The sequence below is a fragment of the Cebus imitator genome, unplaced genomic scaffold, assembly GCF_001604975.1.
Source record: "Cebus imitator isolate Cc_AM_T3 unplaced genomic scaffold, Cebus_imitator-1.0 Scaffold39, whole genome shotgun sequence".
Lineage (NCBI taxonomy): Eukaryota > Metazoa > Chordata > Mammalia > Primates > Cebidae > Cebus > Cebus imitator.
The window spans coordinates 11,877,526-11,899,980 of NW_016107354.1; the positions used below are offsets into that span (position 1 = coordinate 11,877,526).

The 22,455-nt window shown below is 36.5% G+C and overlaps 1 long non-coding RNA gene across 1 annotated transcript in view; it reads right to left on the reverse strand.

Moving 5' to 3' along the window:
* LOC108302320 overlaps positions 1 to 22,455 on the reverse strand; it is a 52,868-nt gene that overhangs the window by 20,558 nt on the left and 9,855 nt on the right. The window contains exons 2-3 of the long non-coding RNA XR_001824293.2: positions 19,582 to 19,716; positions 7,445 to 7,549 (exon numbers count right to left, since the gene is read on the reverse strand). This is a non-coding gene — a long non-coding RNA (uncharacterized LOC108302320). The remainder of the gene's footprint in view (positions 1 to 7,444; positions 7,550 to 19,581; positions 19,717 to 22,455) is intronic.

The following is a 22,455-nucleotide window of genomic DNA, read 5'->3' on the forward strand; positions in this document are numbered from 1 at the left end:
AAAGATATGCGCACCCAATACAGGAGCACCCAGATACACAAAGCAAGTTCTTAACAACCAATAAAGAGACTTAGACTCCCCTACAATAATAGTGAGAGACTTTAACACTCCACTCTCAATATTATACAGATTAACGAGACAGAAAATTAACAAGGATATCCAGGACTTGAACTCAGATCTGGTCAAGCAAACCTGATAGACATTTACAGAACTCTCCACCCCAAATCCACAGAATACAAATTCTTCTCAGCACCACATCACATCTACTCTAAGATTGACCACATAATTGGAAGTAAATCACTCCTCAGCAAATGCAAAAAATGGAAATCATAACAAACAGTCTCTCAGACCACAGCGCATTCAAATTAGAACACAGGATTAAGAAGCTAACTCAGAACCACGCAACTTCATGGAAACTGAACAACTAGCTCTTGAACGTTGACTGGATGAAATGAAGGCAGAAGTAAAGATGTTCTATGAAACCAATGAGAACGAAGACACAACGTACCAGAATCTCTGGGACACATTTGAAGCAGTGTCTAGAGGAAAATTTGTAGCAATAAATGCCCACATGAGAAGCAAGGAAAGATCTAAAATCGACACCCTATCATCGAAATTGAAAGAACTAGAGGAGCAAGAGCAAAAACACACAAAAGCTTGCAGAAGACAAGAAATAACTAAGATCAGAGCAGAACTGAAGGAGATAGTGGCACAAAATACCATTCAAAAAATCAATAAACCCAGGAGCTCTTTTTTTTAAAGATCAACAAAATAGACAGACCACTAGTCAGATTAATAAAAAAGAAAAAAGAGAAGAATCAAATAGATGCAATAAAAAACGATAAAGGAGATATCACCACAGATTCTACAGAAATACAAACCACCATCAGATATTACTACAAACAATTCTATGCACAGAAACCAGTAAACCTGGAAGAAATTGATAAATTCCTGGACACTTGCACCCTCCCAAGACTAAACCAGGAAGAAGCTGAAACCCTGAAGAGACCAATAACAAGGGCTGAAATTGAGGCAGAAATTAATAGCTTACCAACCAAAAAAAGCCCAGGTCCAAATGGGTTAACAGCCGAATTCTACCAGACACACAAAGAGGAGCTGGTACCACTCCTTCTGAAACTATTCCAAACAATCCAAATAAAGGGAATCCTTCCCAAATCATTTTATGAGACCAACACCATCCTGATACCAAAACACAGCAGAGACTCAACAAGAAAAGAAAACTTCAGGTCAATATCCATGATGAACGTAGATGCAAAAATCTTCAATAAAATACTTGCAAATTGATTACAACAGCATATCAAAAAGCTTATCCATCATAATCAAGTAGGCTTCATCCCGGGGATACAAGGTTGGTTCAACATACACAGGTCTATAAACGCAATTCACAACATAAACAGAACCAAATACAAAAACCACATGATTATCTCAACAGATGCAGAGAAGGCCTTTGACATAATTCAACAGATCTTTATGCTAAAAACTCTCAATAAACTAGGTATTGATGGAAGGTACCTCAAAATAATAAAAGCTATTTACAACAAACCCACAGCCAATATCATATTGAATGGGCAAAAACTGGAACCGTTCCCTTTGAAATCTGGCATTAGACAAGGATGCCCTCTCTCACCACTCCTATTCAATATAGTATTGGAAGTTCTAGCAAGAGCAATTAAACAAGAAAAAAAAAGTGCATTCAATTAGGAAAAGAAGAAGTCAAATTATCCCTATTTGCAGACAACATAATTTTACATTTAGAAGACCCTATCATCTCAGCCCAAAATCTTAAACTGATAAGCAACTTCAGCTAAGTCTCAGGATACAAAATCAATGTGCAGAAATCACAAGCATTCCTGTACACACACAAAAAAATCAGACTTAAAGAGAGCCAAATCAAGAATGAACTCCCATTGACAATTGCTACAAAGAGAATAAAATACCTAGGAATACAACTAACAAAGAATGTAAATGACCTATTCAAGGAGAACTACAAACCACTGCTCAATGAAATAGGAGAGGACACAAAACAGATGGAAAAACATTCCATGCTCATGGTTAGGAAGACTCAGTATTGTGAAAATGACCATACTTCCCAAACTAATTTATAGATTCAATGCTATCCCCAACAATCTACCTATGACCCTCTTCACAGAACTGGAAAAAAACCACCTTAAATTTCATATGGAGCCAAAAGAGAGACCACGTAGCCAAGTCAATTCTAAGTAAAAAGAACAAGGTGGAGGCATCACACTACCCATCTTCAAGCTACACTACAAGTCTACAGTAATTAAAGCAGCAAGGTACTGCTACCAAAACAGAGATATAGGCCAATGGAACAGAACAGAGGCCTCAGAGGAAATGTCACACATCTGCAACCATCTGATCTTTGATAAACCAGACAAAAACAAGCAATGGGGAAAGGATTCCCTGTTTAATAAATGGTGTTGGGAAAACTGGCTAGCCATGTGCAGAAAGCAGAAACTGGACCCCTTCCTGACACCTTACACTAAAATTAACTCCAGTTGAATTAAAGACTTAAACATAAGGCCTAAAACCATAAAAACCCTAGAAGAAAACCTAGGCAAAACCATTCAGAACATAGGCATAGGCAAGGACTTCATGACTAAAACACTAAAAGCAATGGCAACAAAATCCAAAACAGACAAATGGGATCTAATTAAACTTCAGAGCTTCTGCACAGCAATAGAAACAATCATTAGAGTGAACCAGCAACCACCATAATGGGAAAAAATTTTTGCAGTCTACCCACCTGACAAAGGACTTATATCCAGAATCTACAAAGAACTAAAACAGATTTACAAGAAAACAAACAAACAAACCCATTCAAAAGTGGCAAAGGACATGAACAGACACTTTTCAAAAAAAGACATGTATGAGGCCAACAAACATATGAGAAAATGCTCATTATCACTGTTCATTAGAGAAATGCAAATCAAAACTACATTTCATGCCAGTTAGAATGGCAATCATTAAAAAATCTGGAGGCAACAGATGCTGGAGAGGATGTGGAAAAATAGGAACACTTTTACACTGTTGGTGGGAATGTAAATTAGTTCAACCATTGTGGAAGACAGTGTGGTGATTCCTCAAGGACCTAGAAATAGAAACTCCGTTTGACCCAACAATCACATTACTGGGTATATATCCAAAGGATTATAAATCATTATAAGGACACATGCCCATGTATGTTCACTGCGGCACTGTTTACAATAGCAAAGACTTGAAACTAACCCAAATGCCCATCAATGATAGACTGGACAGGGAAAATGTGGCACATATACACCATGGAAAACTATGCAGCCATAAAAAAAAGATGAGTTCATGCCCTACATTTGTAGGGACATGCATGAACCTGTAAGTCATCATTCTCAGCAAACTGACACAAGAACAGAAAATCAAACACTGCATGTTCTCACTCACAGGCAGATATTGAACAATGAGAACACATGGATACAGGGAAGGGAACATCACACACTGAGGTCTGTTAGTGGATACTAGAGGAGGGACAGCGGGGGGTGGGGAGTTGGGGAGGGATAACATGGGGAGAAATGCTAGATATAGGTGATGGGGATGGAGGCAGCAAACCACATTGCCATGTATGTACCTACCCAACACTCCTGCATGTTTTTCACATGTATCCCAGAACCTAAAGTGCAATAAAGTATACATTTAAGAAAAGAAGAGCAAATAATAATAATAATAAATTAAAAAATAAAGATCTTTCACAATCAAAAAAAAAGAAAATTAATGCAGGAACAAAAAAACAAATATCACATTTTCTCACTTATAAGTGGGAATTAAATGATGATAACTGATGGACACAAAAAAAGGAGCAACATACATTGGGGCCTATTTGATGGTGAAGGGCAAGAGGAAGAAGAACAGAAAAAATAACTTTGGGTTCTAGGCTTAGTACCTGGGTAATGAAATATTCTGTAAACAAACCCTTGTTACAGGAGTTTATGTATACAACAAACCTGAGCATGTACCCCCAACCTAAATAAAAGTTAAAAAAAATAAAAATAATAAAAAGCAAAATGTGGTTCAAAAAGAAGAGGTCATAGAGACTGAAGAAAGATGTTCATTGGCAATTGGTTAATTTGCTCATCATCCACTGCTTATGCCAGTTCCTGTATTAGGGGCTAAAGGACACAGACAAACTGTACTTGCTGTGCCAGGGGCTGACATTCTTCTGAGTTGGATGAGTAGGAGATGCAGAACAAGATATACGTGAGGAGGATTTCACAGGAAAGGTGACATCTAAATTAAGTCTCAGAAAATAAGTGGATCCCAATAGATAGAGGAGGGATGAGGAGGTGGAAAGACAGTGAGCAGAATGGGCAAAGTCATGGTGGTATGATAGCGTGTATATTCAGGAACTAGAGATTAGTAGGTTGGTGCAAGGGGTAAGGAGGAGAGGGAGGACTGGGAAGATGGTCTGAGGCCAGATGGTACATGGTGAATGGTGTCTTAGGGCTGAACGTCTAAACATGTTGCTGAAGGAGGGTCTCTCTTTCTCTCTCCCTCCTCTCTCTCTCTCTCCTTTCCTCCCTCCCTTCCTTTCTTCCTATTTTCTTTCTTTCCTTTTTTTTTTTTTTTTGGTTAAAACTCAAAAAGGCCTTTAATGCTATTCTGATATTCCACCAAATTTCTTAGATATCAATTTTTCTATTATTTGCTTCTGTATATTCTAAGCAAATTTTCATGTGTTTCTATTATGAGGAAAATAATCAGATTTTTGTGTTAATGTGTGTTGCTTACACAGATGAACTTTAGCAGGGCCAAAACCTCATTCTAATGTATAATGGGCAGGCATATTGTAAGAGAAGATTATAAGAATAAAAATATATTTTGTATTGTACATTCCGATCTGTAATTATTTAAGAGAAAATAAAGTATAAATTCATTTATTTATATACCTAAGTTTTAATGCAGAGAATATTTTATTTATATTATAAAAATCCCAGGGGAGGAGCCAACAGAGTAATTTTAAAGTATCAAAGAGGAGTTTACATGGCGTAAATTATATTCAAGGAAAAGAAGTATTCGATTTTTGTAGCATGACTCTCCTTTACTTTACCATAAAAATTAAGGAAAACAATAAAAACACTGACAAGCTAGTGATTCTTTTTAATAATAGATGAGTGGTCTGTGTATATTACTGTGATTAATCAAATAGATATAATTTATTTGCATTTGTCAGACAAGGTGCTGGAATTTTTTTAGTAGATGTTACTGAAGATAGGAGCACAATGTAGCAGCAGCACTGTCTCCTTCCTTTTAATTGACAAATAACTACAGAGAGAACAGTCAGAAATTGGAAGAGAGTAGAAAAGGTAGATGAATTCTTCCTAGATGATGCAGGGACCATGTTAATGGAATTCTGGTCACATAGTCTAGAGCTCAGACTTCCCTTGGTTTAATCAGCTTGCTGAACATTACAGTTGAGTATAGCCATGTTGATTCAGGCCTCTACATACATAATTTATTTCCCCTAAATTAGGCCTGGTTTAGTTCCCATTGTTTGACACATTATATTGAAAGCTACAATGGTGAGAATAGGGTATTGGATCAGGTTTATGTGTGTGTGTGACTCTGTATATACTTAAAAAATTTATACATTTAGCTCCAGTGTTAAGGCATATCACTCTATCCCAGGCATTTGACGAATACAGAGCAATATTAGATGTTAAGCAGGATATTGACTTCCTCTATTTTGGCAATTATGTGGGCACCGCTTTGCTGAAAACAAGGCCCATCCACCCTTGCAGAATTGGTAAGTCACAAGGATACAGCACTTAACACCTTTCCTGGTTGTGAGCAAGGTCTGCAGTAATTCATCAAATCCTACAGTGAGGGATTCCACAGAAGCTGCTCATGACAAGCACAACAGAGACAAATATTTAAAACCCAAGGATTTTGGACACATTGTTTTCAATGCTTTTTTGAAAATTCTGGTAAAAAATACAATTTTTGTTTCTTTGATTTCCATCCATGGTTGAAAGAAAGAAATTCAAAAAAGGGTAAGGAGTTAGAGGTAAAAAAGTGGTAGACAAACATGAAACACACTCGTTTTTATGACATGTGATGCTTAGTTATTAGCAATTTCATAACCAGACTCAGAGTAGGACCAGATAAAAATGAGTGTAATTATATTGCCAGTAAAGTGGCCCAGAAAAATGAAATTTTTCTAATTCCACCCATGACTTTTTTACTATAGTTAAAATATAATTAATGAGAAAAAAAAATATTTCTTCAAAATTGCTTCATAACTGGTTTTAGAGTGGCAGTGTTCTTTAAGTGAAGCATTATATATATATAAAGCATCTGTCGATAACGTATGCATTTGGTCTTGTAGTCCTCGTTGCTCATTCCTGTCACTGTAAAAAGAGAACTTTGTTTTCTAGGGTCAGAAATTTCTGAGGTCATGTTATTTATAGTTCAGCATCATCAAAAAGCAATTCCTTGCTTATTTGGGATTCGAAGTCCAGCCAGATCTCCCTTGTGACTCATTCGGCATTCATCCGGGGATCTATGCTTGCCTGCCTGTGCGGTGTTCTCATGAATCCTTAATTCCTTTTGAACTCAGCGATGCCAGAGTCACTTTACATCAACCCGCCCACTCAGCTGAATTGCGCCAGCCTCTTTTGCACAAAGCATCACACTCCCATTGTAAGATTGATTGGGTGTTGAGCCACTGCCACAAAGACAAAAGAGGTCAGATTCAGCCCCTGCAGTTTGCTTTTAAGACCTGATGTCATCATCATCCTGACTTCCAGAGCTGATGCTGATAAAATTTTCTGGGAGCCACCTATATGTAACTTATGTCTTGTTGAACTAACTTTATTAGCACTTCATCAGTGATAATGTGATAATATATTAATGATGTGTTGCTCTTACCCTTTGTCTGCGAAGCAAAGGAGTTGAAACTAAAATGACATGCTGAGCCAGATCAGTCTGATGTGTAGCCAATTCTGTATCATGGCATCTTTCTCATTCCCTGACTGCTTTTCTCTCGGATCATAGGGCAGACATGGCTGGAGTGCTGGTAAGATGTCCAACACAAGGTGCTGCTCTAGGCTCTAGGAGTTTGCAGATCAGAAAACCAGCATGGCAACTCACAAGGGTCAGACATGCGCAAGTCAGAGAGCAAGCTCAAATTGAGTCCATATGTCCATCAAGTGAGCACATAACTAAAAATATGTGACCAAGCCTGGGGATCAGGTGTAAGACAGGGAGATGGACTCAGCATAGGTGCAAGGGCAGGGGTGGGGAACTGGATTCCAGTTGATTATGAAGAAGAGGGTGGTGTGATGGTTACCCAGAGTGCATGTATTAGGTTGACCTAGTTTAGAAGCACAAAGTTGGGGGTTGTAATATGCAAAATACTGGAGAGGTTGGAAACTTATTTGGATAGTATTGGATTATATGACTGAGCTCTTCCCAGTGGCTCTTTAGTACCTGGAGCTAGAGATAAGTCAGATGTGGTCCCTGCCTGTGTTCTCATCATCTGCACAAGGAGACAGGAATATAAATAAAAATATCATAACATTCACAGGATTGCTAGGGTGTAATCATCTCATTCTGCCAAGAAGGTAATAATAATGGCTGACATTTATTGAAAACTCACTGTATACCAGCAGGTACTATGTTAATTGCTTTTCCTATATTACACACTGTATATCACGAGGTACTATGTTAAGTGCTTTACCACATTTAATTCTTACAGCCATATGAAGCAGTGCTATTATTTCTACTTTATAGATTAAGCAACTGGAGGCTAAAAGAATTTAAACAGTAATCACCCAAGGTTGCACAGCTAATTAGTGGTGAAGTCTAACTCTGACTTACATATTGACCTCTACATCAGTTTGTTCTGACAGACACATTTTAAGATGGATGTTGGGAAATATAGAACTTGACAGTTGTGTTAAGAATGGTGTGGAGACTGGAGTCCATGATCTATGAGCAAGTATCTCCTCAACCCCTTCCAATGAGTCTGCTGAGACTGAACATAAAGGGCTGGACAGGGAGGTACATACTCTGGCCTCAGGTGCGAATGAGGAATGGGCTGAGGCAGACTGTTTCACTTGGTGTAGAAGGAAAAGAGATTTATCTGCAGATTTCCAAACTATTTACTTGGCTCTAAGTGCCAGGTTCCTCTGGCACCTCAGCAGAATGTTGGGTTAACTGATAGACCCTGGGAAGTTCTGCTAGTGAGTGGCAACTACAAAGATAAGAGCACCTAAGTAATGCTGAACTAGAAGAAGACATTTTATAGAACACCTTTTACATTTGAAGAGTTGTCATATGAAAGAGAAAAAATAAATTTGTCCCATGTGACTCTAATGAATGCAACTGAGACCAATGATTGGAAATGATAGGAGGCAGATTGCAACTCAGTAAATAATTATATATACATATATATATATATATATGTATATGTACACACACACACACATATATACACATATATATGTATATACACATATATATACATATATATGTATATATATTTGAGACAGAGCCTCACTCTGTCCCCCAGGCTGGAGTGCAGTGGTGCAATCTCAGCTCACTACAACCACTACCTCCGGGTTCAAGCAATTCTTCTGCCTCAGCCTCCCAAGTAGCTGGGAATACAGGTGTGTACCACCACGCTCAGCTAATGTTTTTGTATTTTTAGTAGATACCAGGTTTCACCATATTGGCCAGGCTGGTCTCAAACTCGTGACCTTGTGATCTGCCCACCTCAGCCTCCCAAAGTGCTGGATTTAGTAATGGCATGTGCCACTCTCCTGGTCGATAATTATTTTTTAGCAACTAACAAATACAGAAGCTGGCCTTGTGGTAGTGTCAGTTATTCACCACTAGAGGTATTCCTACAGAGACTGTGTCACTTTCTGTCGAGAGGGATAGTTTTCAAATTTTAGGATTCATAAGAATCATTTCTGGGCATGGCAGCCAGATTCTGATTTAGGTGGTCCTCATAGGCATCAGGAATCTCTGCTTTAATGAGCAAACTAGAGGATTCTGATCCAGGTGATAAATAATAATCTGCAGATTATAAAAGAGATATCTATTTTTAAAGGAGAAGTTAGATTTCATGATAAACTTTCTACCCAGCTCTATGTCCAGACCATGTTGATCTATTTCTTCCCAGAGTTCCTGTTTTTTTGTATAGTCTTTATCTCATAACTTAATGTTTTACTGTACTTTGTTTCCCTCTTCCAATCTTTTCCCTCATCCCACCAATATTTAAAGATAATTTTCCATGTGCCAAGCACCATTATAGGCACCGAGGAGACATTATAGAGCCAAGCAGACAAGGGGCCCTGCACTTGTGGAGCTGATAATCTAGTTAAGGGACATTTTTAAAACCCCAAATATATCAGTTATTTTATAAATATTTTCCTCCATACAACCAGGTACAAACTCTTTTGAGAAATACGCTCTCCTGTTTAGTATTTTATGCAATGTCTACAACAATGTTCTGCAATAACAGGCACCCAAAAGCATATTTTAAAGCAATGTTGAAACAGTAAAATAAGAATACACTTAGAGAAAAGCAGAAAAAATGTATATTTTCTGCTATAAATCAGACTAATCTCAGTGGTCTGAGGATTTCTTTGTGCTTTATGATGGAGAATTTTTGTAAGCCAAAGAACTGTTTTCTGCATCAATAGAATGTATCAAGAACAAGTGACACAAGCTTCTCAAGTTTTGCAGGTCACAGTGTTACAGCAGTAGCGAAAAACTAAAAGACATCCAGAATAAAGATGATGAGGGTTCTTGACACAATATGGTATAAGAGAGTGGCCAAAAATTTACTTTTTTTAAAGGCCTGGTTATTCAATATTTTGGGGCTGTACATACACACTCTTTCACAGCTGCTCAATTCTGCCATTGTAGTATAAAGGCAGTTCAGAAAATATGTAATTGAATGAATATGTTCTAATAAAACTTTATTTACAAAAACAGGTAAAAGGCTGGATGCAGCTCTCAGATCACAGTTTGCAGACTGCTGCTATAGAATAAATAGTTCAAAGAACTGAGGTGCTTAGCTGGGTGTATTAGTCCATTGTCACATCTCTATAAAGAAATACTTGAAACTGTAACTTATAAAGAAAAGAGGTTTAATTGGCTCATGGTTCTGCAGGTTCTGCAGCAGACATAGCAGCATCAGCTTCTGGGGAGGTCTCAGGGAACTTACAATCATGGCAGAAGGCAAGGAAGGAACCAGGCACTTCACATGGCTAGAGCAGAAGGAAGGGAGATGTGGAGAAGCGCCACACACTTTTAAACAACCAGATCTTAGGAGAACTCTATCATGAGAATAGCACCAAAGGGGGAAATAGACCCCCATGATCCAATCACCTCCTACCAGGCCCCACCTCCAACACTGGGGATTAAAATTTGACATGAGATTTGGGCGGGGACACAAATCCAAACCACAGCTCTTGGAGAAAACAGAAAGCGAACACCATTACTATTTTTAAATATTTAAATTACTCCTGAAGAAGAAGGATTTGATCTATACTAGATAAACAGAGGATTTATGTCTAAAGTTTTAATAAAATTCTCCAGGTGTTTATGAGTTTAATGAGTTTAGCATCACTGGAGATGTTCCAGCAAATATTGGATGCCCACTTCTTGAGACTGTTCCAGAGAAGGCAAGGGAGTCTGGTGAACAATTTGATTAAATGTCCTTTAAGGTCCTTTTCAACCATGAGATATTTTCATGAAGTTTAGTGAACAGAGCAGGGCCTAACATAGGCTGAGATTGACACAAAGACACAGGTAAATGAGACCCCAGCAATTTCATATGTTAAAATTTATTTGTGGTAAATGAATGAGTGAAAAGCAACCTCTACTAACTGTTAGGTACCCATATTAAATAAGCAGGTTAAAAATAGCCAGACTAAAAACAGTTAACATCAGTTAAATATCATTTCTATTTTCAGTGAGTTTGATTTATGGACTTTTAAGATTATATCTGCGTTAAGTAATTTGGTTATTCAAAAACTAAGTGGACGTCTGTCAATCAAGACTACATCCTCCCTTCTAGAATACAAAAGATTTAAATTTTTAAAATTTTTTTGGACTTCTTATAAAATTCCTTTGTGTGCCTTATTATGTTTTGCATTTATAAAGTTGCAAATGCTAAAACAGCATTAATTCATCCTCACAAATGGATGTACAGATCCATAAAATTAATAAACAATGATTTATTGGGAGCCTATTGCCCCATTGAAGAAACAGAACCAGACAGTGCCTGAAGGATGAGCATGACAAGGAGCTAAATGGTTTAAAATTTGTGGCTATCCTTAACATGCTACCCATGTGTGCCAATGAGGCAAATCTTCAGTCAGCTTGAGCCTGGTCTCCACCTCCCAGTGGAGGGTCAGAAGGGGTGAGTGATTCCAATCAATATCCAGTTGTTAGAGTAACAGCCATGTCGGTTCTGGATGGCTGACTGGGCGAAAACATGTTTGCTCTACTTAATGTGACAGTGTCTCGTCAAATTAACAGCCATGGTGGCAGGAACAAGCTTGCTTAATGGTTTAGAGTCAGTTCCACAGAGAATATATCATCAACATGCAACTGAGTGGATCCCCAAACCTCATTACTAGGGTTTATTTGTAGATAATAACTGAAGGTATGCTATGTACTTACAACAAGATTTGTTTGTTTTTTGGCAATTCAATTGTTGCCCTTTTAACTCCCCAAAACTCTGTATGATCATGCTTTGTCTGTATTTAAATACACTAAGTGAAGTCGAATATGTAAGCAGCTATGTTAAGATGTTTTAGCAAGATAGAATGATTATTTGAAATCACCAAGTATTAGATGTGCAGGACAGTGGAGGAAAGAAAATACTCCAGTGATTGCTTTAACCCTCCACTTCATGGTGAATATTTAAATGCACTTTTCCTCCCTAGGTGAGCTGTTGTTCCAAAGCCAGAATCATAAACTGTCTGCCAGATTTCTCTCACAGTTAAATTGCATTTGGCACATATAATGGTTTTTAAAAATTGAAATGCTTCCTATCACTTAAAAAAAAAAAGAAAATTTCACATGCAGTTCTAGGTGTCTTCTTTCAATGAAAAAATCAGAAGAGTCAGCAGCATGGGCCAGCTTTTATACAGGAAAGTCGTTGTCTGGAGCTATATGGTAGTCTATCTTCTCTAGATAGGCTGAGTGTTCTCTGTGGTTTCAACTGTGCCTGGTTTTTTCATGTATGTGACCTAACCAGCCCCTTGAAACATTGAAATTTTCCATATGTGATGAAAAGGTTAAGTCTTGATTGTCTAATCATACTCATAGATGAAAAATGCAATATTACCATGTACAGATATTGTTAAGACACTGTTTTCTTCTTTCTTCCTCTAGTCCTCCAGTCTTCCACCAGTGCCTCCCTGTGGCCTAAAACAACCAGAAGCCATATGAAATAGAAGTCTGAAAGATGCTAGTCCTTCACTGAAGGATACAAGAATGGCAATGAGATCTGAGGAATCGGAGATTTAGGAAAAACAAATCCAGGAGCCAAAAGATGTACCTGCTAGTAAATGCTATGATCTTGGAAAAGTCTTGAGCCAAACTGACCCTCAGAATTTTTCATCTCTAAAATGAAATACTGGGCTAGAAGGTCCCTGAAACTTCTTGAAGTTCATGATTCTATGGTGGTAGGGTTGGTACAGCTTTGATTTCAATGTCTGTTTATACCTAGCTAAGTTCTCTTGTGAGATGTGAGTGTCCTTCTTAAGAAATTGAAAGGCAACCAAGTAGCTAATTGTTGTGAGATATGGAGATGTTTTAGGGAATGCAGAGACTACAACCTACCTGATATAAATCTGACAGCAACAACAAAAATCTCTCTGGACAGTTTTATATAATAATTAAAACAAAACGTTTGGAGGAAATACACAAATTGCCACCTTAACAAGAGAGTGACCTGTGGTGAAAATGCTTCAACAGTGCCATCCCTGGCCTCTGGACTGGCATAAAAGCTAAAGAATCCCAGCCTGATGTGATAGTGAATCTGGCTGCTTTATGTTCTTCAGGAACCCCAGGATGTCTTTCAAACAAACAAACCAAACAAACACAATAATGACATATTATCTTCATTACTTATCACAAATAATTTCCCCAGAATTGTTGGTTCAAATTTTAGAAGAAATTTTAGAAACTTATTTAACCTAAGATTCAAACCTGCTAGCACTTCATTTAAATCATAGAATCACTTGCTTGCTACTGAACCACATGTTGACATTGAAGTCCAGATGTTTGATGATGGATTCATTACTCTTTGTATTACAGCAGCTACAGAATAAATCAGGGTAAAAAATGGGAGCTGCTTTTATATCTTAATTTATGTGAAACAGATAAAAAATATTTTATTTTCCTTATTTAATGTCAAATAACTCAATAATAACAGAAATCTAAACTTATATTTTCATGGGATTTTTAAAGTATATCACATTCGTAAAGGTTAAGTAATACTTTAAATAAAAGTAAATACACAGTTTGAAATATATCAATTATGTAGCCAACTGAGATGTCAATAAGTTAGTAGTTTTTCTCTCTGAAGATAGAAAACATTCAGAAGCAGATCCGAAAAGTTTCATTTTAACCTCGATTGGAACCAGGAAGAGGAGCTGATGTAGCTTACAAGCAGATCATGATAGACTGGACGCTGACACTCTTCCAAACATTAAGTCATTTGCACTTTCTCTTTGATGGGTTTAAAACCTCAGAAATTAATTTTGGGTGCTAGTCCTGATACACCCAAGATGAACTAGCCGCTACAAGAACATTTTCTTTCAAAAGCTTAAAAATGAATCAGGTTTGCTTGTTAAGATGTTCAGCAAATAGCAAGATAAACATGGTAGTATAATCAGCTTTGAATATATAAGTATATATTAATAATATATTTAAAATAGCATACTTTAAGGCTACTAATGAAAGTTTAAAGCAAAATAAAAAATGTTAGTTTGCCTGAGAAAGTGATTTTATTTAATAGGTTATTTTACTTCAGTAAAATCTTAGTTAAGCAGAATAATTGAAAAAAGAAGTATCTGAGTAAACAAAGCTTTGATTTGGCTAGAAAATAAAGTATATTTTTCTTGTACTTGTACCTTCACTGTTGAGAATTTTAAGAAATGATCCTTCTTGTTCAAATTCAATTGACCTTTAATGGGCACATAACACATGCTGGGCATTACAGTAGGAGGCTGAAAAGAATACCTTAGTTAATAATCCCCTGGCTCTCAAGGAATTCTTAGAGTCAGTGAATAGCGTATATTGAACACAAGTGAATTGTTCTAAAAATATATATATTTATTTCCAGAATCCTTCAGATTTATATTCAGTTTCAGAAAAACTCATTTTGAGTTTCAATTTCCATTCCCTTAGTCTGAAGATGGAAATGGAGAACAGGGGAAGGATTATTGGATTTAGAAGAACACTTGAGGATGAAATTAAATAATGTGTGTGAATGTTCTTGGCATAATATATGCTACTTTGCAAATGTCAACAACATTAATATTTATTCATTTATTTATTTATCAGTCATATGTAGACATTGTTATATTGACTATCTTATTGATAAGCACTTGTGAGTGGGAAGGAAGTTGGATGTCACAGACTTTTTCTTAATCAACCAAACATGTATAGTTTATCAAAATAAGACTAAACTACATAGGTTGAGTCATACAAACCAGGTTGCTCTGGGAACACACAGGAAGGACATCAAAACCAAATGTTGGGTGCCAGAAACTGATTCCTTAAGGAACCCAATATCTAAAGAATATTGTGAATGAAAGTACGTTTTTAAACAGATGTTTACAATTAAAGCAGTTGTTTCTATGAAACAAATGAAGGAATTATTGGTTTCTGAAACTCAGACATCAGTCAAATTTCTAAGATAGACCCAAAAAACTTGTAATTATTCATAAACTGAAATAGAATACTTCATTTGTATAAAATATTATCATAAACTATTGGAATGAGCTTACCTAGTATGCATTCTATATAATTATTGAAAAATGGAATCTTAGCACCTGTCTGCCAGTGTTAAATGGCAACTAAGGAGCATTTAATTCATCAAAAATGTACTCAGTTTGTGTTAAATTGATAGAGCTGTCAGATGATGAGGGAATTCAAAAGAGATTTCAAAGTTGTCTCTTCTCCAGGAATTTACAATCTACTGGGAAAGACATAGATACATACACCCTTAACTAAACAATTAGGTTTAAAATAGAATAAGTACAAATGTTATTCAGATGAGTAAAGTATGAAGCAGTTAATTTTACAATACATTAAGGATTTAGAATCAATAAGACAAGCTATGAAGATAAGCAGTTATAGTTTAATGCTCTAATTCTCCATTCATCTCTGAATATTTAAAAATCACTTTAAAGCAGAATTGTTGTATGCCCAGAAGTATGAATATTGATGGTCTCTTTTCTCTTTCCATTTGTCCTACAATAAATTCTTTATCATCAAAGCTTTTCCAACTATGTTCTTGGATTTTTATAACCCAGCAAAAGGATGTATATTATTTAGCATTCTATCTGAATCATCTAATTTAGGATCTGCAAATTCCAGATGTTGATCTTAGCTGAGGGTCTGGAGAGCATTTAAGGTGTTCTTTGCATTGGATGTCATGAAAAATATATGACTTCAGAAAGAATAACCAAAACTTCAATTTCTGCTAAACTTTTCAAAGAGAGGTTGTTGTGAATCTATTAAAACCTCAGTTAAAACTCTTGACTTTTGTGTATCTTTCAATTTGTTCTTATCCCATTCTCTCTTTGGCTCACACTTCATCAGTCACACTGGCTTTCCTTCTGTCCCTCAAAAAGCTGATTGTTTCTTCTTTACTCCTTAGCATCTTTATCCTGACTGTCTCCAACTCCTCCAGACCTTTGGCCAGTTGACTACTTATCATTTAGGTTTCAGTCCAAATATCACCTTCTCAGAGAGGTCTTGCCTGACCGTCTAGCTTTTTGTGTCATTTGTTTTCAGAAACAGGTAAAAGAAAATATGGTTCAAGTTTATGTTAACAACAGGAAACATTAGATCCTACAGGAGGAGATCCTGAGGTCAGGTGAATTTCAGGTGATTGGCTTAGTACCCTAACAAGTTATTTCGTTTTTTAACTCCAGTTTCCAAATCATTATCTGCCTCCTAACGCTGATTCCTCTTTCATGGTGGTTTCAGGGAGAATCTGGGCCACAAGTCTGCTTGTTAATACAATAAAACTATTGATTTCTTAGGGCTCTAGCATAAAAAAAAATTTTTTTTAAACTTTCTCAAATGCCCACAGTAAACTGGTTTTACATTTTATTGACTGAAACTGGGTCACATGATTATGCTTGAACCAATCATTGATAAAGTAGATGGAAATAATTTATGAGTCATCACCATTTGAACTAAAGTTATTCTCTAAATCATGCATTGCTGTTTTCATCAAGAGATGAAGCAAGTGCTGGAGATTCAACCAAAATGTCTACATTTCCCTCAAATATAACCTTATTGTTTTTTTGAGTTTTTATACTCATGACAAGCTATATAAGTTATATATGTATGTGTGCTGTTATATATGTATTATTATCATCTGTCTTGCTATCATAATAAAAACATCATAAGGGTAAATTTATCTTATTTAATGATGTATTTTTATTTAGAAAAATAAAATAGTTATTGCTCAATAAAATTATTGAATTAGGGGATGAGCTTGAAACATCACATCATCACTTTCTCAGTCTCTAATAGTCTCCTGATTTCATGAGGATGAGAAACTTTGATGAGTTATTATTAACTGACTTTTCCTTATTTCCTAGAGTCTCTTACATTCCTAGGAGGCCCCAGTTACTGGTTGAGGGTTCCTAAACAACAGTAATTTTATCCGTCTTGGGAACTTTTGAACTATACTTTGAAGGATAAATAAAATGACAAGCAAATCACTTTTAAATAACAGAAGCACCAGAGAAGATATAAAGGAAATACAGATTGTAGAAAGACATGATGAGATTGCATGAGGTGTGCTCTGAAACGAAACCAGCCTGGTATGACTGAATCTGGGAGCTGTAGCATGATTGGGGCAGTAAGGCTGGGAGGGAGCAGTGAAGGTGACCTCCAGATAGTCTTTCTCAGTTATGTCTATGGTTCTGATTGGCTCTGATTATCTGGTCACTGGTTGACCTCAGCACATTTATAATTTGTTTTATATTGTTACCTTAAAAATCTCTTATTTCTTTATACTTGATATCTCAGGTTTAGTTTACCTTTTGACTAGTTTGTAAACTCACTGATAACACTGATTGCTTTTACTGTGTGTTGGAATGAAACATAACTGACCTGGATATAAGCTAAGATTTAAGAAAGGATCTTGAGTGACTTTTTTTTAGAACCACTTATCCTCAGTGCACATGAAAAACACACAGTCATATTGGTAGATAATATTGAATAAAAGAAAGAAAGAATGACTCAGAAACCCTGTCTTTTTGCTTGTTGTTTTTTTTTTAAATCAGGCTTCCCCTTTACTCATGTGATCTTAGAAGAGGGTCACTGAATCCTTGCTAAGTTTGATTTCCTCATTGGTCAAGTGAGGATGATAAAGCTAATGACAATTGTTGAGAGATATAAGTCTAATAAGGAAAGCACGCTGGAAAATGAAAATGCTACAGAAATGTATATAATGGTGTTGGACATTATTCTGAAATCAGAATAATAGAAGTAAGAAGAGGAAGAGGTTAAGATTATAAGTTTGGCACCCAAATGGGAAAACCTAACTCTGACATTTTTTGCCTATCTTGAAGATTTCAAGATGCACATATCCTATTAACAAACAAGTTTCACATTTCACTGTAAGAAATGGAGATAATCAGCTGAGTAAATAGTTATAAAGCTCCAAACCCAAAGACTTCTACAATTTCAAGATTCTGCGTTAAGTAAATATTTCTGAGTTGGAATGGGCCTCTTTGTAAGCAGAGATTATGGAGATTTATAGCCTGTTTCAGATTCTTGTATTTCTCTTCTCATCTTCACTTGAGAGGGAATAAAGAAATTATCTCACCTTAATATACCGCATTAGGGCCCAGAAAGCTTTCCACTAATTATTTACATAACCTTGTATTTACACACAGATCAGATTTTTCTTTATAAAATGAAGGAACCTGAGGTTCTTCTGTTCATGAAAATTTCATAAGCATCCAGAGGAAATAGTGAATTTGAATCCCAGGTAACTTTCCCTGATTACTGAGCTGAGTCCCTTATATTTATAGAATTTGGGGGAATGTCTGTCGGCTTCCACACACATTTCTACAGAATTCTTTTATTCTGGTTTTGGCAGACTTACCTTAGGGAGTCATTTTGCTGGCTAATTTAGGTCATGTCCTGTTATCCAGCTGGGTGATAATAATAACAGCTACCACCTATATCACACTGCATGCTGGGTACTATTTTAAGAACTTTAATATATTAACTGATTCAATCTTTGTAACAGTTTTATGATGTAGACGTTATTATGATGCTTATTTTATAGATGAGTAAACTGAAGCAAAGTATGGTTATGCAATTTGTCTAAGTTACACTACTATTAAGTGCCAGAGTAGCACTTCAAATCTAGACTGTTTTATAACCCCACATATGTGTGCTAAAGTAATAAACTACACTCAGTATGCAGGGTAGAAGGAAAGATGGCAAAAAGAGGTCTACAACTAGAAGGAACAGAGCCAGGCTTCTAGATCATTATGTCAGGTATACAAGGACAGGTAAGCTATTTAAACAAATGTGGGAAAGTGACCAAAAGTCTGAGTTCTATCCCATAGGCTAGTTTACTCTTGGAACTTTGTCTTTGGGATTGCCTGCCAAAAATGTGACTTTAAATATAAAACCAACAAAATGAAATCATTTCTTGGAGAACATTTCTGTGGTTCACTGTGGCATGCCAAGTTAAGAATATCTGTCTTACATTTTCAAGCACATGTGTTGTAGTAATTTTATGGGGTAATGAGTTGGCTTCCATTAAAGATATTTTATTTTTACAGGGGCTGGGGCTGGAGAAACATTATGTGGCAGGCAGTGAAATATCTTGCTTTTTCAGATTGCTTTAACTAATCATCTCAGGTGGATTTTCTAGGAAGTCTGGTTTTTGACTATTTGACTGCTATGGATTTCACTGGGCCATAACTGAAGGCTTTGGATATATTACTATGGAGCATAGTGGTAAAGAATGGAGAAACTTGGGGTTTGGTGGAAATAATAAGAGTAGAGTGGAACAAATGTGGGACTTTCATTTCAAACTTAAAACTTGAATGGAATTTAAGTCCATTCCTTAGATTCAATAGAAAATAGTTCAACATGTGACAAGAGCTATCAAATGGAGGCAGACATAATTTATTAAAGCTAGCATAGTCTCCCATTCCAGTTTATCACATGGAGGATGCTGCTAGTTATCTACCCAATATCTATCTCCCCTTTCTTCCTTATTGGCAGAGCCCCAATTTTGCTACAAAAATATTTTATTCCCCAGGTTACCTTACAAAAAGAGTTGGATGGGTGACACATTTTTGACCAAAGAGATCTATTTGGAAGTTGACTGGGATTTCCTGGAAAGCAGCTTCTTCCCGGTCCTCCTTACTGGTGGCAGAAACATCAACAGCTGTCTTGTAACTATGGGCAAGAAACATTAGTTATGGTTAGTCACACAGAAAAATGGAAAGACCTAGATTCTGGATTCATTGTGAAACTGCTGTAGCTACTTGTAACTACTCAGGCATAGAATTTGTGTTTTCTGAAATATGTGTGTATCTGTGTATATTTATATGTGTGTGTATATATATAATATCTGCCTATCTATCTATCTATCTATCTATCTATCTATCTATCTATCATCTAGTATCTGTAAACAGTTGCCTAATTCTAAAGCCTGTTAGAAATACTCTCACTGTGCTTTTTCCTCTTACCCACCCCCTTCTGGTGGCCTCAACTTAGGAGTTGACAGGCTTCCACCTAGTTGTGCCTGTGCCAAGGGATGGGGAGAACACATGTCATTCCTTCCATTGCAACTGCCATTCTTGATTATGGTGTATTTTCCTTGGTATTCTTAGAGGAAGAAAATGAAAGTAAACTGAGATAAGATCACTTGCAAAATCTGTTTAATTTCAACATAATAAATGTATTAGTCAGTGTAAAAAAGAGAGACAGATAATTCTACTTCAAAGGACCAGAGAACATGAAAGAGCTTGGTGCCTGATCTTGCCCCATAGTGAGGTACAGAAAATTCCATGGATCTTCTGATGGAAAGAAAACTGTGTAAGGCTGGTGGCAGCCTTCAGCATTCTCTGAATGGAATACATCCCCATTCCCCACTGGATAAAATGTCTCTGAGGCTAAATACCAGTAGGAAGTCAGATCTCTGGTCAGTAAATGCTGTTAAGGAATTTTGAAAGAACTTTGAAGAGTTCAAGAGGTATCAAAGTTAAATGGATGTAATTCACACAGCACATCTAATGTTACCAAGAAAAGACAAGCTCGAAGCTGAAAACCTTCATGTTGAGGATGGCACAGTAGAAGCTGAAGGCCTGCATCTTGAGGGTGGCATATTAGAAAGGTCTTTAATGGCTTTGTTACACTTAAATCAAATGACCTTGGGCTTTTTTTTCTTTTCTTTTTTTTGCTTGAGTCAAATAAACCTTTTACTTCTTGAAGCCACTGTTGATTGAGTTTTCTACTATCTGCAGCTGAATTCATTTCACAGTAGTACATCCCCTCTTCTCTCTCAATACACCCTCTTGGTGAAGGTTTAATAGATGTTTGATACATCAGGGAAAGATATCTGGGTGAAAGATAGAAAAGACAGGCTTTGTGAGAGAGGAGTTTAACTAATTGCTTACACCTCTATAATCTCTACTTTGTACTTATGTTTGTTAGTTTTGTCCAAAAAAATTTAGACTGATTATATTTGGATACGTTCTATAAATATCAGTTTCTTTATCAGTTTGAGGTGAGCTGTGATCTTCTAAGGAAATGGGGACATTTTGATTTTCTAAAGACAGTTAAAAGAAGGTCAGAGAAAAAGGAAGATAAAACAAGGATAGAAATAGTTAGAATTGTGCGCCAAAGATACGCCTGTCATGCCATTATGACAGTTTAAATGATTTAAACCATTATGGCTTAAATCATTATGGTTTAAATCATTTAAACCATTATGGTTTAAATGATTGTCCCCTCCAAAAGTCATGCTAAAATTTAATTGCCATTGTACAGAATTAAGAGATTACTAGGCCATGGGGAATTATTGAGGGTTGAGTGCCTTTATAAAAGGGCTTTTTAGGTGTGGGCTCTCTCTCTCTTTCTCTCTCTCTCTCTTTTGCCCTACCACCTTCCACCATAGGATAACACCCCAAGCAGCCATGTGCCAGATTCCAGCACCTTGATATTGAACTTCACAGACTCCAGAACTGTGAGTCAACACATTTCTGTTTATCACAAATTACTGTCTGTGATATCCTCTTACAGCAGCATGCAAAACAGAATAAGACACATAGTGCAAGTCATCACATGATCTTATTTATTTCTCTAAACAGTTCTTGAAGCATATTTTCTTAAAACTGTTTTATAGGAGTAGAAATCTGACTCCCAAAATGGGTAAAATACCTCACCAGCAAGTGTCAGAACCAGGTTTCATAACCAGATTGTTTGATTCTAAGCACTCATATTTTCTGTGACTTTGCCCCAGGAAGAGACATTATCTTTAGTATACCAGACAGTGATCAAAGCTACCATTTGCTCTGGGGGTTTGGGGGATTATATCTATATCTACCAAGGCCGTTTGCTATTCAAGGAGCCTTGAAAATATAATGGGGAAAAATGGCAACCAGTGCCTTTGTTTGCAAACAGTATAAAATGAGACAAACCCATGAATAATAATGTCCCCAAAGCATTTACTTTTGAAATCCTTTTCTGATTCTTCCAGAGTCATCTCTCCCTCACATTCCTCACCACAGTTACACCTTTGTTCCCCTTAATTTATAGGTACCTGGGGGTTTTCAACTTTTTGCTTCCTCTTATCATCAAAGAAGGGTTTTTAAAACTCATTTTAGGCAAAATAAAATAAAATAAAATAAAAATAAAAAAATAAGTACAATGTATTCCAGAGAATTTTCCTATAATCTTTCCGAGCAACTAATATAGTTTGGAGGTTTGTGCCCTCCAAATCTTACATTGAAATGTGAACCCCAGTGTTGGAGGTGGGGCCTTATGGGAGGTATTTGGGTCATGTCATGAGAGCAGATCCCTCATGAATGTTTTGGTGCTCCTCATGGTAATGAGTGAGTTCTCACTCTGATTTCATGCAAGATCTGTTTAAGACACTGATGCCTCACTTCTCTCCCTGTCTCTCTTGCTATG